Source organism: Zootoca vivipara, chromosome 4, assembly GCF_963506605.1.
Source record: "Zootoca vivipara chromosome 4, rZooViv1.1, whole genome shotgun sequence".
Classification (NCBI taxonomy): Eukaryota; Metazoa; Chordata; class Lepidosauria; order Squamata; family Lacertidae; genus Zootoca; species Zootoca vivipara.
The window spans coordinates 96918890-96945756 of NC_083279.1; the positions used below are offsets into that span (position 1 = coordinate 96918890).

Below are 26867 nucleotides of genomic sequence, written 5' to 3' on the forward strand. Positions count from 1 at the left end.
TGGATCAAATTAAATTCTTATTAAAGTCTCAGCGCTAATGGATCATGTTTCCTGCATTAAACAAAAATATCTACACCCCAGGGGGAAAAAATTGGGAGCTACATGCCTTCTGTATCTACATGAGATTGGGGCACAGATCTCGATTCAAAAATGTTTCACAAATGTGGGTTATTATTATTTTGTGTGCCCCCCTCTGGTCATTAGCAGAACAATCAACCGTCCTCCTATGTATGAATTAAAATGGCCAGACAGTCACGGTTCATAAGATTTTTAATAGTCTCAGTAATTTCAGCCTTACCATTAACAGACGAAATTTTCTGCCCTTTATCTAGCCACGCTGTGTATATAGCCTATCTTGATTTCAGCAAGGCCTTTGACAAGGTGCCCCATGATATTCTTGTAAAGAAGCTGGTAAAATGCGGGCTAGACAATGCTACCATTCTGTGGATTTGGAACTGGCTGACTGACGGAACCCAAAGGGTGCTCATCAATGGCTCCTCCTCATCCTGGAGAGAAGTGACTAGTGGGGTGCCACAGGGTTCTGTCTTGGGCCCAGTCTTATTCAACATCTTCATCAATGACTTGGATGATGGGCTTGAGGGCATCCTGAGCAAGTGTGCAGATGACACCAAATTGGGAGGGGTGGGTAATACCCCAGAGGACAGGATCACACTTCAAAATGACCTTAACAGATTAGACAACTAGGCCAAAGCAAACAAGATGAATTTTAACAGGGAGAAATGTAAAGTACTGCACTTCGGCAAAAAATAATGAAAGCCACAAATACAGGATGGGGGACACCTGGCTTGAGAGCAGTACATGTGAAAAGGATCTAGGAGTCTTGGTAGACCACAAACTTGACATGAGTCAGCAGTGTGATGCAGCAGCTAAAAAAGCCAATGCAATTCTGGGCTGCATCAATAGGAGTATAGCATCTAGATCAAGGGAAGTACGGTAATAGTACCACTGTATTCTGCTCTGGTCAGACCTCACTTGGAATACTGTGTCCAGTTCTGGGCACCTCAGTTCAAGAAGGATACTGACAAGCTGGAACGTGTCCAGAGGAGGGCAACTAAAATGGTCAAAGGCCTGGAAACGATGCCTTATGAGGAACGACTTAGGGAGCTGGGTATGTTTAGCCTGGAGAAGAGAAGGTTAAGGGGTGATATGATAGCCATGTTCAAATATATAAAAGGATGTCATATAGAGGAGGGAGAAAGGTTGTTTTCTGATGCTCCAGGGAAGCGGACACGGAGCAATGGATTCAAACTACAAGAAAGAAGATTCCACCTAAACATTAGGAAGAACTTCCTGACAGTAAGAGCTGTTTGGCAGTGGAATTTGCTACCAAGGAGTGTGGTGGAGTCTCCTTCTTTGGAGGTCTTTAAGCATAGGCTTGACAGGCATATGTCAAGAATGCTTTGATGGTGTTTCCTGCTTGGCAGGGGGTTGGACTGGATGGCCCTTGTGGTCTCTTCCAACTCTATGATTCTATGATTCTATTATTTACAGGAAAAAATGTTCAAGGCACATTCCACCAAATTATGAATTTGTATGTGTTTTGAACTTTGACTGGACTTTAGCATATTTGAAGTCTGATTTGAATAACAGACAAAATGATGAAAACCCCCAGATAATCACTCAAATGCTTGATATCACCAGCTCTGCTTCAAAACATCACCGCTTTCACCTCCCACTTCTTAACACTCTCTATTCCAAACTCTGAAAACCAATCCCTCCATCTTTTTCTACCAAAGAGCAAAGCTTGGCTGTATTTCAGCCCATCACCCCACCCCACCATAACTCAAAATTCACTCTCCAATGCTTGCAGACACATTCCTTATCCTTCTGTGGTGCCCAGAATTGAACACATTGTAACAACTTTAAAGATGTGCCCCCCCATGTCATTTCCTTAACATCTGCAAACATGTGTGGTGTGTTAGAAATTCACTTCTCCTGTTGCTGGATATGTGGCTAGTATGTCAAATATCCCCTTTTCCTTTCCTTTTTTTAAATGAATATTTATTGAATTTTGTAACCCATTAAAATGCAGATCTCAATCAACATGTTATATATACCATTGTTCTCCCTCCCCTCCTCTGGACTTCCCTCAACTCCCCCTCTACTGAGTTATTAGCTTTATTTGTTGTATCTTGCTTTTCCTATAGAAAAGTAAATTCCCTTATACTTTCTCTAAAATATCTGTTACTGAAATAAAGTTGTGAATGTTGATTCAAACCCTGCCAGTGAATCCAGTCCATTTTGTTCTCTCTGCAAATAGACTAAATGGTTCCCAGACTCTTTTGAAGTCATTTTTGTCCTTCTCTCGTAGTTTATCTGTTAGTTTAGCCAACTCTGCATAGTTCATCGGTTTTTCGTGCCATTGTTCCTTTGATGGTTTTTCTTCCGTCTTCCAATATTGTGCAATCAAGACTCTGGCCGCTGTTGTAGTATAAATAAATAATATCCATTTTTCTTTTGGCAGCTCTTGGTTTCAGATACCTAACAAAAAGGCTTCAGGGTGTTCAACAAAGTTCTTTTTTAAAATATATTTTTATTGCATTTATAGAGATGTATAGTACATAATATTCATATTACAGAATTTTCCAATATTCAAACAGAAAAAACCCAGAAACTAAAATCAAAAAGAAAAATACATATCCATGAAAGAATAATGCCTAACATACTTAACATATATGTACATCTTAAATATACCCTCCACCTACCTTACCCCTTAATTTGACTTCCTTCCTTCCTGTCTTTTATATTTGTATATTCTACTTTCCATGCGCCTTTTTATTTCATTTTTCCTTCTATTTCTTCCATCTTTTCTTGTCTTTAATAACCATTTCTTGTATCAAAAAGTTTCCTTACTTTACATGTTAATTACAGCATCTCCGTTTTTCACCCTATTTCTCTACATATTCCTTAAATTTCCTCCACTCCTTGTTAAATTTTTCATTATCCTGGTGTCTAATCCTCCCTGTTAATTTGGCTATACCTGCATATTCCATTAATTTTATTTCCCACTCTCTACCATTGGTATCTGTTGTTGTTTCCAAAAGCTGTGCTAATAACAGTCTTGCATATAAAAAGAATGTTTGATCATTTCTTTCCACATCTTCAGGAACCATTCCTAAAAGAAACGCTTCTGGTCTCTTTTTAAAAGTATATTTGAAGATCTTTTTTAATTAATTGTATATATTTTTGATCTTTCCACATTTCCACCACATATGTATGAAATTGCCCTCCTCTCTACCACATTTCCAGCAATTTTTGTTCCCTGTTTTATACATTTTATACAGTTTAGGAGGAGTAAGGTACCATCGGTACATCATTTTGTAAAAGTTTTCTTTTAAGGCGGTGGAGGCTGTAAATTTAATTCCAAATTTCCATAGTTTTAGCCATTTCTCATATTCTATATTATATCCTAAGTCAATTGCCCATTTGACCATGACCTCCTTGGTCTCTTCATTTTCAAATGCCATTCAAGTAGATAATCAAATTTTTGGATAATACTTTTGTTTTATTTTGTAATACAATTTTGTCCAATTCTGATCTTTGGTGTTCAAACCCTTTTGCTTTTTTATCTTTTATAAAAATGTTATTCAATTGGTGATACTCCAACCAACCTCCTATTTTTTTCTTTTAACTCCTCATATGGTGTGATCCTGACATTATTATTTTCTTTCAACAACATCTCATGATGTTAACCAGCTTCTATCCATATTTGGTCTCTTGACGGCATACGCTTCATAGCGGAGACAACCACCAAGGGGTCTTACATTCAAACCATTCCTTGTACCTATTCCAAACTTCAGAGTGGCCTTTTTATTACATGATTTTAAAAATTCCTGTGCACTTCTACCTTCTCATACCAGAGGTACGCATGCCATCCGTACATGTTGTCAACCCCTTCCAGATCTAATAATTTGATGTTCTACCTAACTAAAAGGCTTCAGGGTGTTTAACAAAGTTCATTTTGAACATGAACCTGTTTACTTTCCTAGGCTTGGAAAGTGTAAGAACGGAAGTCAGTCTTATCTCTTCCGCTCTGCTGTGCTTTTGCACTGTTCTGTGTCTCCCTGTCTGTTGCTGGAGAGAGGACGCCATTATGATCCGTTTGGTGCCAATCAGCCAAACGTCTCCTTAAAAAGGCATTGATTTGCCTGGCTCCTAAAGGTGTATAATGGTTTTTCCAAGCTTTGTATGCATTCTTTTATGGGAAGTGAGTTTGGAGCTCTGACTGAAGCTCTTTCCACATTCCATGCACTGATATGGTTTATCTCCTGTATGAATTCTTTGATGGGAAGTGAGACTGTGGTTGTGACTGAAGCTCTTTCCACATTCGACACATTGATATGGTTTATCTCCTGTATGAATTCTTTGATGGGAAGTGAGATTGTGACTGTGATTGAAGCTCTTTCCACATTCCACACATTGATATGGTTTCTCCCCTGTATGAATTCTTTGATGGGAATTGAGATGGGAGCTTCGACTGAAGCTCTTTCCACATTCCACACACTGATATAGTTTCTCCCCTGTATGAATTATTTGATGGGAAGTGAGATTGTGGCTGTGACTGAAGCTCTTTCCACATTCCACACACTGATACGGTTTCTCCCCTGTATGAATTCTTTGATGGGAAGTGAGACTGTGGTTGTGACTGAAGCTCTTTCCACATTCCACACACTGATACGGTTTATCTCCTGTATGAATTATTTGATGGGAAGTGAGAGTGTCGCTCCGACTGAAGCTCTTTCCACATTCCACACACTGATATGGTTTCTCCCCGGTATGAATTCTTTGATGGGAAGTGAGTTTGGAGCTCTGACTGAAGCTCTTTCCACATTCCACACACTGATAGGGTTTCTCCCCGGTATGAATTATTTGATGGGAAGTGAGATTGTGGCTGTGACTGAAGCTCTTTCCACATTCCACACACTGATAGGGTTTCTCCCCTGTATGAATTCTTTGATGGGAAGTGAGAGAGTCGCTCCGACTGAAGCTCTTTCCACATTCCACACACTGATATGGTTTCTCCCCTGTATGAATTATTTGATGGGAAGTGAGAGAGTCACTCCGACTGAAGCTCTTTCCACATTCCACACACTGATATGGTTTCTCCCCTGTATGAATTCTTTGATGGGAAGTGAGAGAGTCGCTCCGACTGAAGCTCTTTCCACATTCCACACACTGATATGGTTTATCTCCTGTATGAATTCTTTGATGGGAAGTGAGACTGTGGTTGTGTCTGAAGCTCTTTCCACATTCCACACACTGATAGGGTTTCTCCCCTGTATGAATTATTTGATGGGAAGTGAGATGGGAGGTTCGACTGAAGCTCTTTCCACATTCCACACACTGATAGGGTTTCTCCCCTGTATGAATTATTTGATGGGAAGTGAGATTGTGGCTGTGACTGAAGCTCTTTCCACATTCCACACACTGATAGGGTTTCTCCCCTGTATGAATTCTTTGATGGGAAATGAGAGAGTCGCTCCGACTGAAGCTCTTTCCACATTCCACACATTGATATGGTTTCTCCCCTGTATGAATTATTTGATGGAAAGTGAGATGGGAGCTGAGACTGAAGCTCTTTCCACATTCCACACACTGATAGGGTTTCTTCCCTGTATGAATTCTTTGATGGGAAGTGAGATGGGAGCTCTGACTGAAGCTCTTTCCACATTCTGCGCACTGATAGGGTTTCTCCCCTGTATGAATTCTTTGATGGGAAGTGAGATTGGCGCTCTGACTGAAGCTCTTTCCACATTCCACGCACTGATAGGGTTTCTCCCCTGTATGAATTCTTTGATGGGAAGTGAGATGGGAGCTCTGACTGAAGCTCTTTCCACATTCCATGCACTGATAGAGTTTCTTTCCAATGAGATTCTGTTGATGGGAAGTGGAATGGCTGTTCTGACTGCAGCTTTCTCCACACTCCAAATTTTTACGTGGCTTCTCCTTTCTGGGGAATTTGTCGTGGTCACCTTTGTTCTCGATTTCCGATTCATCACAATCTGCAATGGAGACAAAAAGGGATTAGAGCCTCAGGAACAAATGGAGAAGAATTGAAGGGAGTTGGGTGTGTGTTCATTACCTGTGTTGTCATTAAACAACATATTTATTATTAGATTCTGATGAGTTGCTGAATGTTGCTATGTTTGATATACAGTAGTGGTCAAAATTGTGGAGGACTTATCATAAAATTATATATCAATGGAAAGATAATTTAACCAAGAATAAAATTCAACACAGTTTGCTCAATTAGCCGTATTCTGTCAAATATTATAGCCAAATAACCAGAAAAAGAAAGAGTTGACTGGCCACCCAGAAAGCAATGTAAAATAGTACTATTAAGTGAACAAGGCTACAGTTATGAAAATATTAGAAGAGAGATTGGGGAAAACTTAACCAAAGCTGGCAATTCTATATTTTTGAAGAGGTATAAAGAGACTCGGTCTCTACAAAATCAGTCTGGTAAAGGCAGGAAAAGGTGCACAAAGGCAAGTGATGATCGAAGAATGGAGACACTATCCGTACATGATACGAAGAAAATAATCTGGGTGTATACAAGATGACATGGCGCAATGCAATGTGACGTTGAGTGCAAGGACTGGTCTAAATGTTATAATTCCTAGGAAAAAGCCATTGTTATCTCTCAAGCAAAGGTTGAAAAGATTAAACCCATGTTAACTGGACAGAGGAACAATGCTGTTGTTGTTTAGTCATTTAGTCGTGTCCGACTCTTCGTGACCCCATGGACCATAGCACGCCAGGCACTCCTGTCATGCACTGCCTCCCGCAGTTTGGTCAAACTCATGTTCGTAGCTGCCAAGTTATCCCTTTTTTTAAGGGATTTTCCCTTATGCTGAATAGGCTTCCTCGCAAGAAAAGGGAAAACTTGGCAGCTATGCATGTTCGTAGCTTCGAGAACACTGTCTTTTTTTTATTACCATAATTGTTATTGTTTCTTCATAAATAAACATAATCAAATATTCTTCCATAATCACAACTTAAGTTGAAAAATATATCCCTGATTATACCTTTTTAGGGATATCTCCTTTAATTACAACATATTTTCCATTTGTTCTGCCGAACACGGCTTCCCCTTTCTCCCATCCTTGGTTTTATTAATCAAGTTTTTACAACTTGCGCTCATATAAAACAGCTTCTTATTAGTGTTCTTACATCTTATCATCCTCTATGTAATCTCCATTATTTACAGATGCAGGTATCATGAAGTCACAAAAGATACAATTGGTGTTTCGCAGTGTGTTTTAAGATATTCCGTAAATTTTCCCCATTCTTTCTCGATTTTCTGATCTTTTTGGTCTCTTACTCTTCCAGTCAGCTTAGCTAGCTCTATATATTCTACCATTTTCTCTTTCCAGTCCGCTATTGATGGTACCATAGTGGATTTCCATTTCTGGGCTAGGAGCACCCTGGCTGCTGTGGTGGCATACATAAATATTCTTACATCTTCTTTTCTTATTTCCTTCCCAATTAAGCCCAACAAACATAATTCAGGTTTCTTTGGGAATGTGTATTTTAACAATCTTTTTAACTCATTATAAATCGCCTCCCAAAAGGGTTTAACTGTTTTGCATTGCCACCACATATGATATATTTCTCCAACCTCCTCCCTGCACTTCCAGCATTTCCTGTCCTGTTTCTTATGAATTCTCGCTAGCTTGACTGGGGTCAGATACCAACGGTACATAAGTTTCATAATGTTTTCTTTTAATATCGTACACGCGGTGAACTTGATGTTAGAATTCCATAGTTTTAACCAGAGATCAATTTCTATGTTGTGGCCGATGTCCCTTGCCCATTTGATCATGACGTCTTTTGTTTCTTCGTCCTTGGTATTCCATTCGAGAATAATTTCATACATGTTCATAGCTGCCAAGTTTTCCCTTTTCTCGCGAGGAAGCTTATTCAGCATAAGGGAAAATCCCTTTTAAAAAGGGATAACTTGGCAGCTATGCATGTTTGACAACATCTTTTTATTTCCTTCCACAATTTCTATTTGAAATTTAGATTTCTCCCTTTCAAAACCATTCCTCCTATTATCTTCCTTGAATAAGTCTACAACCTGATAGTACTGTAGCCAACTGGTCATTTTAGATTTTAATTGATCATAGGGTCTAATTTTCCAGCCTTCATCTGATCTTATTATTATGTCGCCATATGTTAACCAGTTAGTTTCCATATTTTTTTTCTTAACTGTCAAGGCTTCAGTTGGTGATAACCACAAAGGGGTCTTTCTTTCTAGTAAGTTTTTATACCTTTCCCACACTTCATAAATAGGCTTTATGAATACATGTGATAAGAATCCTTTGTGCACTTTTACCTTATTATACCACAGGTACGAGTGCCACCCGTACCTGTTCTTAAAACCTTCCAGGTCTAGTAAGTCAACATCTTTTAAAGCCATCCATTCCCTAGCCCAGACTAGACAGGCGGCCTCATAATATGTTTTTAAGTCTGGCAGGGCAAAGCCTCCCCGTTCTTTTTTGTCTATTAACAATTTGTGCTTTATCCTTGGGGGCTTTCCCTGCCATACAAATCTTGAAATCTTTCTTCTCCATTGATCGAGGCAGCCTGTCCCTTTAACCACCGGGAGTGTTTGGAAAAGGAAAAGCATCCTCGGGAGTAAATTCATCTTTATTGTGGCTATTCGGCCGCATAATGACAAATTTAGGTTTTTCCATTTTTCTAAATCCTTTTCTATATCCTTCCAAGTTGTTTCGTAGTTGTCATTGAATAAGTTAATATTTTTGGATGATATCCATATCCCTAAATATTTTATTTTTTTGACTGCCATTATACCATATTCGTTCTGTAGTTCCACTATCTCCTGTTTACTTAAATTTTTGACCAACATTTTAGTTTTTCCAGTGTTCAGCCTAAAACCGGCAAGCGTACCGAATTCCTTTATTTCTTTTAGAGCTTCTTTAATGCTGTCCTGCGGGTCCTCTAGCATTAGAACCAAGTCGTCCGCAAACGCTTTTTGTTTAAATTCTTTCCTCCCCAGTTTTATGCCCTTTATTGCTTTATTTTCCCTTATTTTTTTCATTAGTATTTCTAACACCGAGATAAATAATAAAGGTGACAAGGGGCACCCTTGTCTCGTGCCTTTTTCAATATTTAGCTCCTCGGTTAATACACTGTTTATTATAAGTTTGGCCTTTTGCTCGTTATAAATGGCTTTGATGCCATTCAAAAAAGTTTCTCCTACGCCCAACATTTCCAAAGATTTTTGCATAAATTTCCATGATATATTGTCGAATGCCTTCTTGGCATCGACAAATATTAGGGCAGACTTCACATCTATCCTCATATCTAAATACTCAATGACGTCTATAACTGTTCTTACATTATTTCTCATATAACGTCCTGGCAAGAATCCAGTTTGGTCCTTATGTATAATCTTATTCAGGACCTGTTTCCATCTATTTGCCAAAATATCCGCATATATTTTATAATCGGTGTTGAGCAACGATATTGGGCGATAGTTCTTTATATTTAACAAATCGGCATCTCCTTTTGGTATTAATGTGATAAAGGCGTTTTTCCATGAATCAGGTATTACACCATTTGTTAAGATATTATTTACAACTCTCAGCAATATTGGTGACAACTGTTCTTTCAATTCCTTATAAAATTTAGCTGATAGCCCGTCAGGTCCAGGCGCCTTTCCTAATTTCAATCTTGCCATTGCTCCATGTAACTCCTCTAATGTTATTGATTCATTCAGGTAGCTTTTTTGATCTTCTGTTATTCTATCCAGCTTACAAGATATCAAGTATCTATCCATCTCACTTTCCATTTCCTTACCTTTCTGATATAATTCTTTATAGAACCTCTGAAATTCCTTCCTAATTTCATTTGGATCCTCAATTATCTTTTCATTTTTCAGTATTTTGTTTACATAGTTTTGCTTTTGTTGCCTTTTTAGTTGCCAGGCTAAAAGCTTACCACATTTATTGGCATATTCAAAATTTCTCTGCTTTAGCCATTTCAACTTCCACTCCACCTCCTGGTTTATCATCGTAGAAAACTGGGTTTGTAGCATAGATATCTTTTGTTTTATCTGCTGATTCCCTGGTTTACTGATTAGCAGCTTCTCATTTTCCATAAGACTTTGTATCAACATCTCTTTTTTCTTGTCCCTCTCCCTCTTTTATATACTATTCTGTTGGATTAAAAAACCCCTCGCTACCGCTTTACTAGCGTCCCATACGACATTTAAATTCGTTTCTTTGTCTAGGTTTAAGTCAAAATATTGTTTCATCATATCACTAGCTTTTTCCACCACCCTTTGGTCGTTAAATAAACTTTCGTTCATTCGCCATCTAAACGATACATCTTCTTTTTTTAATTCCATAAACATTGGACTGTGATCGTAAAGGGTTCTTGGTTGGATTACAACTTTTCTCACCTTGGGGATTAATTCTTTTGACAACCATATATGGTCTATTCTCCCAGAGCTTTTATTTGAATTGGAGTAATATGTAAACTGTTTCGTGGTTGGAAATTTATATCTCCAGATATCAATTAATCCCAAATTTTCAACCATCTTAAAAAAACTTTTGGGTAGTTTCCCTTCAAACATATCCTTCTTTCTTACTGTTCTATCCATTTCCGGGCTTACTACACCGTTTAAGTCTCCTAACAAAATTATTTTCTGGTCCACGAACTCTTGTAGGTTTCTTTCCAATTTTTTGAAAAAGCCGGCTTTCCCTTGATTTGGAGCATAGACACCGACAACCAATACTTTCTCTCCCCACATCGTTGTTTGTACCACCACTACCCTCCCCTCTTCGTCATTATAAATCAAATTTGGTTCAAATTTTTCTTTTATATATAGAACTACACCTCTTTTTTTCTCATCCACAGTTGCAAAATCCAAGCCTAATTTCTTATTTACTAAAATTCTTCTATGTTTTTTTGAAATATGGGTTTCCTGTAAGCAAATAATATCTAATTTTTGTTTTTCCAATACATATTCAAATTTGTTCCTTTTACTCTTACAGTTCAAACCATTTACATTCCACGATTGTATCTTTAATGCCATAATCTTTATTCAGTTATTATCAATATTTTTTATATATCTTTTGAATTATTCCTATATCTCCTTCTCAATATCTTTAATATCTTCTGATTCAGCCTCTTCGATTTCCTCTAAATTTTCTTCTCCACTTTTCTCATCTGTCTCCTCCTCTTCTCCCCCCTTCGCCCCTTCATCCTCCTTTTTTTCCCATCCTAAAATTTCTTTATACTTCCTTCTAAATATGTCAATTTCGTGGGATCCTTTGATAGTAAATCTTTTTCCTTTAAAGTAGAACGAAATTCCATCCAAAATTTCCCACCTAAAGCTAATATCGTTCTTCCTTAAGATGGAGACCATCTCACGATAACTGTCCCTCTTGCGCAAAATTCGAGAACACTGTCCAACCATCTCGTCCTCTGTCGTTCCCCTCTCCTTGTGCCCTCAATCTTTCCTAACATCAGGGTCTTTTCCAGGGAATCTTCTCTTCTCATGAGGAGGCCAAAGTATTGGAGCCTCAGCTTCAGGATCTGTCCTTCCAGTGAGCACTCAGGGCTGATTTCCTTCAGAATGGATAGGTTTGATCTTCTTGCAGTCCATGGGACTCTCAAGAGTCTCCTCCAGCACCATAATTCAAAAGCATCAATTCTTCAGCGATCAGCCTTCTTGATGGTCCAGCTCTCACTTCCATACATCACTACTGGGAAAACCATAGCTTTAACTATACGGACCTTTGTCGGCAAGGTGATGTCTCTGCTTTTTAAGATGCCGTCTAGGTTTATTATTGATTTTCTCCCAAGAAGCAGGCATCTTTTAATTTCGTGACTGCTGTGATCAAGGAGCCCAAGAAAGTAAAATCTCTCAATTTTGAACCAATCAGTTGTTCCATATCCAGTTCTAACTGTAGCTTCTTGTCCCACATAGAGATTTCTCAGGAGACAGATGAGGTGATCAGGCACTCCCATTTCTTTAAGAACTTGCCATGGTTTGCTGTGGTCGACACAGTCAAAGGCCTTTGCATAGTCAATGAAGCAGAAGTAGATGTTTTTCTGGAACTCTCTAGCTTTCTCCATAATCCAGCGCATGTTTGCTATTTGGTCTCTGGTTCCTTTGCCCCTTCGAAATCCAGTTTGCTCTTCTGGGAGTTCTCGGTCCACATACTGCCTAAGCCTGCCTTGTAGAATTTTAAGCATAACCTTGCTAGCGTGTGAAATGAGCACAATTGTGCGGTAGTTGGAGCATTCTTTGGCACTGCCCTTCTTTGGAATTGGGATGTAGACTGAACTTCTCCATTCCTCTGGCCATTGCTGAGTTTTCCAAACTTGCTGGCATATTGGGTGTAGCACCTTAACAGCATCATCTTTTAAAATTTTAAATAGTTCAGCTGGAATATCATCACTTCCACTGACCTTGTTATGAGCAGTGCTTTCTAAGGCCCATTTGACTTCACTCTCCAAGATGTCTGGCTCAAGGTCAGCAACCACACTACCTGGGGTGTACGAGACCTCCATATCTTTCTGGTATAATTCCTCTGTGTATTCTTGCCACCTCTTCTTGATGTCTTCTGCTTCTGTTAGGTCCTTACTACTTTTGTCCTTTATTATGGTAATCTTTGTACGAAATGTTCCTTTCATATCTCCAGTTTTTTTGAACAGATCTCTGGTTTTCCCCATTCTATTATTTTCCTCTATTTCTTTGCATTGCTCGTTTAAGAAGGCCCTCTTGTCTCTCCTTGCTATTTTTGGGAAATCTGCATTCAGTTTCCTGTATCTTTCCCTATCTCCCTCGCATTTTGCTTGCCTTCTCTCTCCCGCTATTTGTAAGGCCTCGTTGGACAGCCATTTTGCTTTCTTGCATTTCCTTTTCCTTGGGATGGTTTTCGTTGCTGCTTCCTATATGATGTTACGAGTCTCCATCCATAGTTCTTCAGGCACTCTGTCCACCAAATCTAAATCCTTAAACCTGTTCTCACTTCCACTGTGTATTCATTAGGGATTTGATTTAGATTGTATCTTACTGGCCCAGTGGTTTTTCCTACTTTCTTCAGTTTAAGGTGGAATTTTGCTATAAGAAGCTGGTGATCTGAGTTACAGTCAGCTCCAGGTCTTGTTTTTGCTGACTGTATAGAGCTTCTTCATCTTTGGCTGCAGAGAATATAATCAATCTGATTTCGATGCTGCCCATTTGGTGATATCCATGTGTAGAGTCGTCTCTTGTGTTTGTGTTTGTGATGACCAGCTTGTTCTCTTGACAGAACTCTATTAGCCTTTGCCCTGCTTCATTTTGAACTCCAAGTCCAAACTTGCCAGTTGTTCCTTTTATCTCTTGATTCCCTACTTTAGCATTCCAATCTCCTGTAATGAGAACATCCGTCTTTGGTGTCATTTCTAGAAGGTGTTGTAAGTTTCATAGAATTGGTCAATTTCAGTTTCTTCAGTAGTTGGTGCATAAACTTGGATCACTGTGATGTTAAAAGGTCTGCCTTGGATTCGTATCGAGATCATTCTGTCATTTTTGAGATTGCATCCCATTACAGCTTTCGCCACTCTTTTGTTGACTATGAGGGCCACTCCATTTCTTCTACGGGATTCTTGCCCACAGTAGTAGATATGATAGTCATCCAAACTGAATTCGCCCATTCCCCTCCATTTTAGTTCACTGATGCCCAGGATGTCAATATTTATTCTGGCCATCTCATTTTTTACAACATCCAGCTTACCATTATCCATGGTTCTTACATTCCAGGTTCCTATGCAATATTTTTCTTTACAGCATCGGACTTTCCTTTCGCATATCCGCAACTGAGCGACTTCAGTTTCGCTTCCAGGCATATCCGCAACGGAGCGATGAGACCCGAATCTCCTTGCTTGGTAATGATGGTAAGGAGAAGAATCAGAGAAGATTTACATCCTACTTACATTACACCGACCGTGAAATACCCAAATAGTGTGGTGATCTGGGGTTGTATGGCAGCAAAAGGTGTGGGCAGAATTTGTGTCATTAATGGGAATGTAAATGCCCCAAAATAAATGAAATACTTGAGCCCAAACTGAAGCGTTCCGCAGGTGATTTTTTCCCAGACACTGAAGCATTTATAAATATCTATATACATATTTATTTATTTATTTATTTATTTCAGCAGGATTCAGCTCCATATCATGTTGCTGTGTGCAAAAGGTGCTTTCAAGATAATAATATTCCACTGCTGGAATAGCCTAGGAACAGCCCACACTTTAACCCAATGAGAAATCTATGGAGCCGACTAAAGAAACTTGTTAGTCAGAAGCAACCCAGCAATAAAGCCCAATTAACAGAGGCAATAATTCAGTCTTGGTTTCACATTATTACAGCTGCAGAAATAAAAACTTGGTTCACTTCACGGGAAGGCGTTGTAAGGCCGTAATTAAAGCTAAAGGTTACCAATGGTAACCAAAGGTTTCACGTATTTTCTTTATGACTGCTGTTCTAATAAATACTCCATAAAATTTCTTGCATTACATTCTTCATTAAACTGTGTTTCCACTGATTTTTAATGTTATGGTATTACTCCAAACAAAAGTGGTGTTATGAGCCATCGAACCTCAGAAATACACTTTACCAAAAGGTTTCCCTAATTTTGGCCCCTAGTATAAGTTGTTCATTTTAAAGTTAAAGTTCTTTTTATATGGGATCAGATTGTTATTATTTATGTTTCATGTTTATATATAAAAAAATTCCAGCAGCACCTTAGTTAGAGAAGCCGCCCAGAATGGCTGGGGGCATCCAAGCCATATAGGCAGGGTATAAATAAAAATTATTATTATTATTACAGTGGTACCTCAATTTAAGAACAGCCCTGTTCTGGAAAAGATCAAGTTGGTAAACCGAGTTACCATTGTATTATTATTATTATTCATTACTGTTACTACCACCAGAGATTCAATAAGCCTAGCTCTTCTCTGGGATGAATTTTGTTTGGCCCAGTCATGGCATCCCCTCCATCTCCAATGTCAGTCGTCTCCTTGGTGAACCCAAGACTGACAGGAGCAGAAACAAAAACAGAAAACCTAAAGCTACTTATCTTTCCTAACAATTCTGAACCTGACATTTAAGATGGCCTGGGCAGTTCAGAGCAGCCCAACCGTGGTAGAAAAAGGAACAATTTGAGGAAGATTGTTCAATGAAAGAACTGTAATTTATTGTTTAATGTGGGGGTGTTAGGTTCCCAGGTGTTATAGGGGCTACTGTTGAGCTCTGTGAAAATATATGAGGTTGGTCACATAGAAGTATTTTTTAAATTTCCAGGCAGATATGATGATCCCTCAGGGAGCCTTACCAAGAGAGGCCACGATCCCACGATTCTCCTCCATGACCTCCTTATGCAGAGCTCTCTGGTCAGGATCCAGCAACGCCCACTCCTCGTCCGTGAAACGCACAGCGACATCTTCAAAGCACACTGGACCCTAAAAGCAAAAGGGAAATGTCATCCTCTGAGACAGCATCAATATTTATCTGCTACACAATGCTCTGTTGTTTCCTTCCTGTTAATTGCGGTGTTGTTTCAATAGGATTGCTTTGCTGCACGGGTGTCAAAGCGGCTAGCAACGCCCCTGGGGGGCAGTCTCAATTTTGCAGTGGATGGGGCTGGTTAGGTGAATCCAGGCCACTATTTCTCCTCATTTGTCCTCCTCCTTATCCTGACTCACCTCTGCCTCTCGACCTCCCTCCTCCCACTCGCCTCCTTCCTCTTCTGCCTCTGATTGTGGACTGCATTCTGCCACAGAGTCTCCCAGCTCACTAAGCCCTGTTAGCCCTTCAGCTTCTGACACCTCCTCTTCCCAAGCTTCTCCCTCTTTCCCCTCTGACCACCCATCCTTCTTCTACCTCCACTTCTTGGGCTCTGAGCCATCTTCTCTTCCTGGTTCCCCAGCTGCAACCTCCCACCATTCCTCTGGGCCCAACCAGCCCATGACATTGCTCCATCCCTCGGCCTCTGTCCCCACAAGGCAGCTTCCCCTGACCTGATCTGGTTCCACAGCCGCTGCTTCCCTTCGTCTCCTATGAATAGACGGATCAGGAGGTTTTGCCGGCATCATTCTGTCACCTGCAAGAGAAAAAAGGTAAACAGGACACCAGGAGTGCGTGCTTCTCTCACAGGTGAAAAAGGGCATCTCTAACTACAGATGGGCCTTTGAGAAAGCCTTACCTGCTGAGAACATTTAGACGTTTGTGCCCATTTCATATGTTTGCTGTGCAGAAATACATCTCCCCACCCTTATTCCCAATTGTCTCCCCTCAAAACAAGAGGAGACGAACCCTCAGATGAGTTAGGAAAAGAACAGAATGAGGCCAAATGGAGAAAAACCACCTTCCTCCTTAGCCAGTGGCCTCTCTCTGGTGTCCAACGGAGGCCTCTCTGCCTCACAGGAATCCAGGTCCATTTCTGCAAAATAATCCTTTCCCTGAAAAAGAAACAAGGATTCAAAACAGAGAATGGGAAGAAATATTAGAAAGAGAATGACAAAGACTTGAAGGGTGTGAGATCTCATTCCATGGATGCATTCCCAGAAAACAGATGGGTCATCAGGAGACCATTATGGGATGTTCTCTGTCCTGTTTTGAGCCCCTTGGGAGTATCCAGAGGAAAGTCTCCCTCACCTGCTTTCTCTCCTCTGCCTGACTCAGGAGGAAACCTTCGGCCAGGGCCACCGCCTGGGAACTGGTCTCCGCTCTGCATTCCCTCACCCAGCTCTCCATCTCCGGGGGAAGGACAGCCAGGAACTGCTCCAAGATCACCAGGTCCAGCATCTCAGCTTTCGTGTGCCTTTCTGGCTTCAGCCACTGGTGGCAAAAGTGGTAGAGTCGGCTGCAAACCTCTCGGGGTCCTTTGGCCTCCTGGCAGCAGAACTGCCTCAACTTCTGGCTCTGCACCTCTGAGCGGAGGGTGTCCTCCTCACCCAGGATCTTCTGCACTGGGTTTTCCCAGAATCTCCCACTGCTCCCAGTTTGGATGGCATGTCTTCCTTCTGTTCGAGGGCCAGCTGAGTCTCGCTCATCCATCTGTGCTCTCAGGAAGCCTCTGAGAGATCAGAAGGAACCCTTTGGTCTTCTGCCAAGTTCTGTCGTAATGAAAAGCTCTAGCAAATCCTACAAAGGAAATACATTGTTCTGTTACAGAATTTGTAGGACCGGGGGGGGGGGGGGAGGGGGTTGTTACCTGAGCAAGCATGGATGGGTCTTGCTGGGAACCAATGCTGGACTGCAACATATCTCAGACAATGAGCTATCTTTTTGAAAAGAAAGAGGAGGAGGAAGAGGAGAATAAATAAGTCCCTAGCCTTCTTGGTTGTTTTTTTAAAATATATCTTTATTGTTCAAAACTTATCAGACTAACATACTTTCTACATACATATTCACACCTACCAACATATACTTCACATCTCACTAACATCTCATTAACTCATTACTAAAAACGTACATATTTCACCCCATCAACATACATTCACCCCACCTTGACACATAACAAAGGACTTAACACACACACATAACAAAATTCCTACAATGGAACATAAAAACACATTGTTATACAACTTTCAAGATTTTACATTCTTCCCCAGAAACTAAAAACTAGCTGTATTTTATGATATTTTCGCACAGTTTGTATGCAATGCAGCAGACAGTGGGCTGGGATCCCTCTCTTTATTCCTCGCCTTTCTCGCCCACCTTTCCTTCCTTCCTCCACGTGGGGCTTTTTTTGGAGGGGGGGGGGCTAGTCCACCTCCTCGTCCAGCTTTGGAAAACCATTTGCACATGTTTCCTCTGTTGTGCAATGACGCTGAGCGACTCACACAGAGTTAAAGTTCTAGGGACTCCTTTGTTTGAAGAAGGGAGATTTCGTGGGAGTTTGGCATCCTCTGATCTCCAGGAAGGAGAGCGTTGCAGACCTCGCCCCCCCCCTCCCTGGCAGGACCCTCTCCTCCCTGACTTGGGGTTGTCCCCCCCCCCAGGCACCCTCCCCTGCTGCACCCTGGGACCCCCACCGTCTCCTCACTGCACCCTGGGGGGGGGGGGGGAGAGGAGACTCACCAGATCCCAGGAGGGGACAGCGATGCAGCCCTTGCAGGAGAGACACCAAAGCAGGAAAGGACTGAGGAGGGAGGGGCCTTGGCTGTGGAGGACCTGGCTCCCCCTTGCCTCCTGTCCTCTCTAGGAAGGCAGCTCGGTTCTCTTTAACCCTTGCAAAGCCGAGCTCGCCGAGCTCAGCCCTCTCTCGCTTGGCAGAACCTTGGCTTTTTATTATTTTTAATGGATTTAGGGGTGCAGTTGCCCCCCCCTGGCTACGCCAATGCCCAATATCCTTTGGGGGGTGAGGCTCTTGGTTGGACTCTGAGCATCTCCCTCTGTTGGCCGGAAACCAGAGGACCAGCTTGCAGGGAAAAGGGCTTTGCAGGAGGCAAGGAACCTCCTCCTCGAATTCAGGAGTGGAGAGATAGGAGGGCATCCCAGGGTCATCTAGTCCAACCCCCAGCAATACAGGAATCTCAGCTCAAGCATCCATGGCAGATGGCAGTCCGATCTCTGCTTAGAAACCTCCAAGGAAGGAAAGTCCACCACCTCCCAAGGGAGACCTTTCCCCTGCCAAACTGATCTTAGATGTCTCAAGGAAGCGGGTCCTGAGTTCTAGCACTGCTGAAACCATTGCACTGGCTACCAAGGAAGAACCAAGTAAAGTTCAAAATAAATAAATCCTATTCTCATCATAAATGAGTAATACTTTCTTATGCACCGTTTTTATGCTAATATACAAAAGTATGCCATTTCCCTTTCCAGAAATGATTAATTGCTAATTCAATGGACTGAAAATGGATGGTTGCTGTTATTATGTTTAGGGAAGCTTCTAATAATCATTAGCCTGGGGAGCCACATTCTGGTTGAAGGAGGCCAGGATTAGCCCCCAAGGCCTGGGGTGTCACTTCCTTGTAGTAGGACTTGGTATCCAGGAGAAAACTCTTGGGATAGCCTTGCCAGGTGCTCAGGGACAGACTCACCTGTCCCCATGTCCTTCTCTTTGCAGATGTGCTGCGGTTGCACATCCCTCCCCAGGGGTGAGTATTGGAGAGAACCAGAGCAGGGACTCAGACCTGCCCTCCTTGCCCCCCACTCTGCCCTCTCGGATGTTGAGAAGCCCTCCTTTCACAAGGAACTGACAGCCTGACTTTTGCCTTTCAGCTGCTGGAGGAAGATCAGCTGTACCTGCTGGAGGTGATTCAGAACCGCCAGGCAGCTCAGCTCAGGGGCTCCGAACCCTGAAGTGCTCCAAGCAGGAGACGGCCAAAGCCATCCTGGTGAGTGATGGGTGGTGTGGGGGACCCCCCTGGGGAAGTGGGGGGGAGGGGTTGTCCGTCTGCCACAGAGGAGGACCCTACTGGCCTAGGTTCACATATTCTGTTTCAAAGGGGAATCATCTTAGGGACTTCGTGTGAAAATCTGGGTCAGGAATGCTGCTCCTAGAATGGATTCATGTGTAACAGGTCAATCGCGATCTACTGGTCGATCCACAACTCTGGTCACTGCTCCCTGAGAAAAGTTCAGCAACTCTGGGCAAAGACAATGGGTAGGTCACTGGCAGGTTTTTTATTCCTGGGAGTAGATCTCAAATCTCTTGGAAGTTGGAACGTCCCTGCTATAATGCATAGGTATATACACACAAAACAAAACCTGATAAAATCGATAAAAATCCATTTAAAAAAATCCAAATCCATTCTGGTGAGTGATGAGTGGTGTGGGGGACCCCCCTGGGGAAGTGGGGCAGGGAGGGACTTTGGGGAATCAGGGTCGTCTCCATAGCTGCCAAGTTCTCCCTTTTTTCAGGGAAATTCTCTTATGCTGAATAGGCTTCCTCACGAGAAAAGGGAAAACCTGGCCGCTATGGTCGTCTCTAGGCCTGGGATGGGTAGTGTATTAGGCGCCAGGGCGCCTGGCCGGCAGGGGGCGCTGTGGCGAGGGGGACGCGGGAGGCGATCCTCCTCGGAGGCCACTGTGCGCGTCTTCCTAGAAGAGGAGCCCAGAGGCGTCCTTCCCATTCAGTTTACTGGCGCGCACTCGGGACCCTGCCCCTCCCTCCCCTCAGCAACCGTCACTTTCCTGCCGTTGCAGGGCTTCTCCTCGTCGCCCTTTCGGCCGCCCTCTCTCTGCCCCGTTTGCCGTGCCCTGTCAGGGCGAGGGAAAGGATGCCCGGCGCTGAGGGAGGGAAGGCGAGCTGCTGCCTCTGCCCTCCTCCGGCCATGATGGGCGACACCCGGAGGCAGCAGTGGGAGCCCAGCAGCGACTGCCGCCGCTTCCCCTCACAGGGTGACCCCGCGGAAGGAGGAAGACGAAGGCTTTGCGGCTGCCCTTCCCAAGCAACCATTTCCCCTTCGGCGAGGCGCGCGGAGAAGCTGAAGCTTCGCTCCCTTCCCTTCGCTCAAACCCTGCTGGTTTGTTAGTGGAAGAGCACAGGCTGGATATGCAGAAGGTCCCAGGCTGAACTGCTGACATCGCAAGTTAAAAATGATTCTGAGTTGCCAGCCTGGGAAATGACCATTCACTGCCTGTATCCCTGGAGTAGAAAAGGGGTGCAGAAGCTGCTGTGGCCCTCCAGACGGGGCTGAATCATAGCTCCCTGACCACTGAAATAGGCTGGCTGAGTTTGGTAGGAATTAGTTCACCATTGTGGAAGAATTTTGCCTGCTTTAGAGCAGACTTAGGTGGAGGAAAAGCCTAACTTTGAAGCAAAATGGATTTGGGGGGCAACCACACTATATTCCTTATCTTTCTCACACAAAGATGGAGTTGACCACGGTTATGATCAATATGCTTTATTTTTTGGGTGTGTGTGTGTGTGAAACAAGGGGCCAGGATCTACTTGATAGAGATGCTCCAAAGGTGCAGGAGATGTTACTTAGTGTTTGAGGATCTCCCCCACCCCCTTTTGTCTTTGGAATAAGGCATTCTCTCTAAAGCTGCTGCATACTGAAATTAATCTTCCTGCAAAACAGTATGCCACAAGAGGGCTGTCTTATAAGCCCATGGCTTGCAATAAAACATCTGCTCCTGCCTAAAAAACCCCAACAAAAAACCTCAGGACCCAAACCCTGGAAGCCACAGGGTTAAAAAAAAGTGATTCCCCTGTATGTTCCTGATTCCACTCTGCTTTGTCCCATTTGCCCTCCTCCTATGTAAGTTTACATCTCTCTCTTTCTCTCTCTCTCTCTCTCTCTCTCTCTCTCACACACACACACACACACAGAGTTTCATCGGATGCTAGTCCTGCTCAGAGTAGACTCACTGAAATGAATTAAAAATCAAAACATTACTTTCAAAGGATCTGCCCTAAGTAGAATTTAGTTTGATGTAGCCTGTTATGGAGGGACCCAGGTGGCACTGTGAGTTAAACCACAGAGTCTAGGACTTGCTGATCAGAAGGTCGGCGGTTCGAATCCCTGCAGCGGGGTGAGCTCCCATTGCTCGGTCCCAGCTCCTGCCCACCTAGCAGTTCGAAAGCACATCAAAAAGTGCAAGTAGATAAATAGGGACCGCTCCGGCGGGAAGGTAAACTGCGTTTCCGTGCGCTGCTCTGGTTTGCCAGAAGCAGCTTTGTCATGCTGGCCACATGACCTGGAAGCTGTCTGCGGACAAACGCCGGCTCCCTCGGCCTATAGAGCGACATGAGCGCCGCAACCCCAGAGTCGGACACGACTGGACCTGATGGTCAGGGGCCCCTTTACCTTTAGCCTGTTGTTATGACCAAAGTATCTTACCCAAAAAGATATGCGCAAACCAGTTTACCTGAATTTTTTTTAAAAAAATCATTCCAGCAGCACCTTAGAGACCAACTAAGTTTGTCATAGGTATGTGTTATGTTTGAGCTTCATAGCTGCCAAGTTTTCCGTTTTCTCGCGAGGAAGCCTATTCAGCATAAGGGAATTTCCCTTAAAAAAAGGGAGAACTTGGCAGCTATGTTGAGCTTTCGTGTGCATGCACACTTCTTCAGATACACTGAAGTAGAAGTCCCCAGACATTTATATATAGTGAGATGGAGGGGAGAGGTATTACTCAGAAGGGTGGAGGGAGAGGGTGATTGACTGACTGATAGCTGTTGACAACTGTTAAGGACTGCAAATGGTCTACAGCAGGGGTGGCCAACTCCCAAGAAACTGCGATCTACTCACAGTTAAAAACTGGCAGTGATCTACTCCCTTTTGGGGGGTTCAGGCCAAAGTCTTTGAGCTTCTTTTAGGAAGGAGGAAGGCCCATTCTCGGGGGGGTTCGGGTCAAAGTTGTTGAGTTTTTTCAGGAAGAAGGTAAAATGCTGAGCTTTTTTTAAAGGGAAGCCACAGTTGTTCAGTTTCTTTGTGAGGAGCCAATGATCCACCAGTGATCTACCACAGACGTCCAGTGATCTACCAGTAGATCACGATCTACCTGTTGGACATGCCTGGTCTACAGGAAAAAGCAAGGGGTGAGAATTCCTTCCAGCTTTATCATGTATAATGACATAAGAATCCAGTGTCTTTATTCAAACCAGGTCTCTCCATGAGACCTTGGTAAGAAGAATACTTGGCAATAAGGATACTGACAAGCTAGAACGTGTCCAGAAGAGGGCAACCAAAATGGTCAAAGGTCTGGAAACTATGCCTATGAGGAACGGCTTAGGGAGCTGGGTATGTTTAGCCTGGAGAAGAGACGGTTAAGGGGTGATATGCTAGCCATGTTCAACTATATAAAAGGATGTCATATAGAGGAGGGAGAAAGGTTGTTTTCTGCTGCTCCAGAGAAGCGAACACGGAGCAATGGATTCAAACTACTGTACAAGAAAGAAGATTCCACCTAAACATTAGGAAGAACTTTACCAAGGAGTGTGGTGGAGTCTCCTTCTTTGGAGGTCTTTAAGCAGAGGCTTGACAGGCATATTCTTGCTTTGATGGTGTTTCCTGCTCGGCAGGGGGTAGCATTGGATGGCCCTTGTGGTCTCTTCCAACTCTATGATTCTATGACTCTATGATTCTAATAAGTTGCAGTTCAGCAACTTCTCTTTCCAGTCTATTTCTGAAATTCCTTTGTAATAAGACAGCTACTTTGAGATCCTGTATAGAATGTCCTGGGAAATTGAAGTGTTCTCCTACTGGTTTCTCTGTCTTGTGATTCTTGATGTCAGATTTATGTCTGTTTATCCTTTGGCGTAGGGTTTGGCCTGTTTGTCCAATATAGAGAGCTGAAGGGCACTGTTGGCATTTGATGGCATGCACAATGTTAGAAGATGAACAATTAAATAGTCCTGAGATGGTGTGTTGGATGTTGTTGGGGCCAGTAATGGTGTTGTCCGGGTGTATGTGGCAGCAAAGTTGGCATCTGGGTTTATTGCAGGCTCTGTTACCAGTGTCCATGTTAAGTCTGGTGGTTGTATTATTGTGGGTGAGGAGTTGTTTAAGATTGGGTGGCTGTATGTAGGCAATGCCCCTTCATGGATCAATGCCTTGTCGCGGCGAAGGGGCTTGAATAACTCAGAGAAGCTATGAGCTATGCCATGCAGGGCCACCCAAGATGGACAGATCATAGTGGAGAGTTTTGACTAAACGTGATCCACCTGGAGAAGGAACTGGCAAGCCACTCCAGTATCCCGGCCAAGAAAACTCCATGGACAAAGACAACAGGCATATAAAAGTTGTGACGCTGGAAGATGAGCCCCTCAGGTCAGAAGGCGTCCAACATGCTACTGAGGAAGAGCGGAGGACAAGTACAAGTAGATTCAGAGCTGATGAAGCGGCTGGGCCAAAGCCGAAAGGACGCTCAGTTGCGGATATGCCTGGAAGCGAAAGGAAAGTCCGATGCTGTAAAGCAAAATATTGCATAGGAACCTGGAATGTAAGAACCATGAATAGAGGTAAGCTGGATGTGGTCAAAAATGAGATGACAAGAATAAATATCGACATCCTGGGCATCAGTGAACTAAAATGGAAGGGAATGGGTGAATTCAGTTCGGGTGACTATCATATCTACTACTGTGGGCAAGAATCCTGTAGAAGAAATGGAGTGGCCCTCATAGTCAACAAAAGAGTGGCAAAAGCTGCAATGGGATGCAATCTCAAAAATGACAGAATGATCTCGATACGAATCCAAGGCAGACCTTTTAACATCACAGTAATCCAAGTTTATGCACCAACTACCGGTGCTGAAGAAAGTGAAATTGACCAATTCTATGAAGACCTACAACACCTTCTAGAAATGACACCAAAGAAGGATGTTCTTCTCATTACAGGGGATTGGAATGCTAAAGTAGGGAATCAAGAGATAAAAGGAACAACTGGCAAGTTTGGCCTTGGAGTTCAAAACGAAGCAGGGCAAAGGCTAATAGAGTTCTGTCAAGAGAACAAGCTGGTCATCACAAACACTCTTTTCCAACAACACAAGAGACGACTCTACACATGGATATCACCAAATGGGCAGCATCGAAATCAGATTGATTATATTCTCTGCAGCCAAAGATGGAGAAGCTCTATACAGTCAGCAAAAACAAGACCTGGAGCTGACTGTAACTCAGATCATCAGCTTCTTATAGCAAAATTCCAGCTTAAACTGAAGAAAGTAGGAAAAACCACTGGGCCAGTAAGATACAATCTGAATCAAATCCCTTATGAATACACAGTGGAAGTGAGGAACAGGTTTAAGGATTTAGATTTGGTGGACAGAGTGCCTGAAGAACTATGGATGGAGGCTCGTAACATTATACAGGAGGCAGCAACGAAAACCATCCCAAGGAAAAGGAAATGCAAGAAGGCAAAATGGCTGTCCAACGAGGCCTTACGAATAGCGGAGGAGAGGAGGCAAGCAAAATGCAAGGGAGATAGGGAAAGATACAGGAAACTGAATGCAGATTTCCAAAAAATAGCAAGGAGAGATAAGAGGGTCTTCTTAAATGAGCAATGCAAAGAAATAGAGGAAAACAATAGAATGGGGAAAACCAGAGATCTGTTCAAGAAAATTGGAGATATGAAAGGAACATTTCGTACAAAGATTACCATAATCAAGGACAAAAGTGTTAAGGACCTAACAGAAGCAGAAGACATCAAGAAGAGGTGGCAAGAATACACAGAGGAATTATACCAGAAAGATATGGAGGTCTCGTACACCCCAGGTAGTGTGGTTGCTGACCTTGAGCCAGACATCTTGGAGAGTGAAGTCAAATGGGCCTTAGAAAGCACTGCTAATAACAAAGCCAGTGGAAGTGATGATATTCCAGCTGAACTATTTAAAATTTTAAAAGATGATGCTGTTAAGGTGCTACACCCAATATGCCAGCAAGTTTGGAAAACTCAGCAATGGCCAGAGGATTGGAGAAGATCAGTCTACATCCCAATTCCAAAGAAGGGCAGTGCCAAAGAATGCTCCAACTACCGCACAATTGCGCTCATTTCACACGCTAGCAAGGTTATGCTTAAAATTCTACAAGGCAGGCTTAGGCAGTATGTGGACCGAGAACTCCCAGAAGTGCAAGCTGGATTTCGAAAGGGCAGAGGAACCAGAGACCAGATAGCAAACATGCGCTGGATTATGGAGAAAGCTAGAGAGTTCCAGAAAAACGTCTACTTCTGCTTCATTGACTATGCAAAAGCCTTTGACTGTGTCGACCACAGCAAACTATGGCAAGTTCTTAAAGAAATGGGAGTGCCTGATCACCTCATCTGTCTCCTGAGAAATCTCTATGTGGGACAAGAAGCTACAGTTAGAACTGGATATGGAACAACTGATTGGTTCAAAATTGGGAAAGGAGTACGATAAGGTTGTATATTGTCTCCCTGCTTATTTAACTTATATGCAGGATTCATCATGCGAAAGGCTGGACTAGATGAATCCCAAGCAGGAATTAAGATTGCCGGAAGAAATATCAACAACCTCAGATATGCAGATGACACAACCTTGATGGCAGAAAGTGAGGAGGAATTAAAGAACCTTTTAATGAGGGTGAAAGAGGAGAGCGCAAAATATGGTCTGAAGCTCAACATCAAAAAAACCAAGATCATGGCCACTGGTCCCATCACCTCCTGGCAAATAGAAGGGGAAGAAATGGAGGCAGTGAGAGATTTTATTTTCTTGGGCTCCTTGATCACTGCAGATGGTGACAGCAGTCACGAAATTAAAAGACGCCTGCTTCTTGGGAGAAAAACAATGACAAACCTAGACAGCATCTTAAAAAGCAGAGACATCACCTTGCTGACAAAGTTCCGTATAGTTAAAGCTATGGTTTTCCCAGTAGTGATGTATGGAAGTGAGAGCTGGACCATAAAGAAGGCTGATCGCCGAAGAATTGATGCTTTTGAATTATGGTGCTGGAGGAGACTCTTGAGAGTCCCATGGACTGCTAGAAGATCAAACCTATCCATTCTTAAGGAAATCAGCCCTGAGTGCTCCCTGGAAGGACAGATCGTGAAGCTGAGGCTCCAATACTTTGGCCACCTCATGAGAAGAGAAGAATCCTTGGAAAAGACCCTGATGTTGGGAAAGATGGAGGGCACAAGGAGAAGGGGACGACAGAGGACAAGATGGTTGGACAGTGTTCTCGAAGCTCCGAACATGAGTTTGACCAAACTACGGGAGGCAGTGCAAGACAGGAGTGCCTGGCGTGCTATGGTCCATGGGGTCACGAAGAGTCGGACACGACTAAACGACTAAACAACAACAACAACAACAACATGTAGGCAATGAAAGGTCTTCCTCCCAGAGCTTGAGAAAGAGAGCTGTCATTGTTTAGGAGAGGTTGTAGACCTCTGATGATGCGTTGTACTGTTTTAAC

At 42.9% G+C, this 26867-nt stretch overlaps 1 pseudogene; it reads right to left on the minus strand.

The window, feature by feature from the left end:
- LOC132592034 (zinc finger protein 850-like) overlaps nucleotides 1–18186 on the minus strand; it is a 39334-nt pseudogene extending 21148 nt beyond the window's left edge.
- Between the last annotated feature and the right edge of the window lie 8681 nt (nucleotides 18187–26867).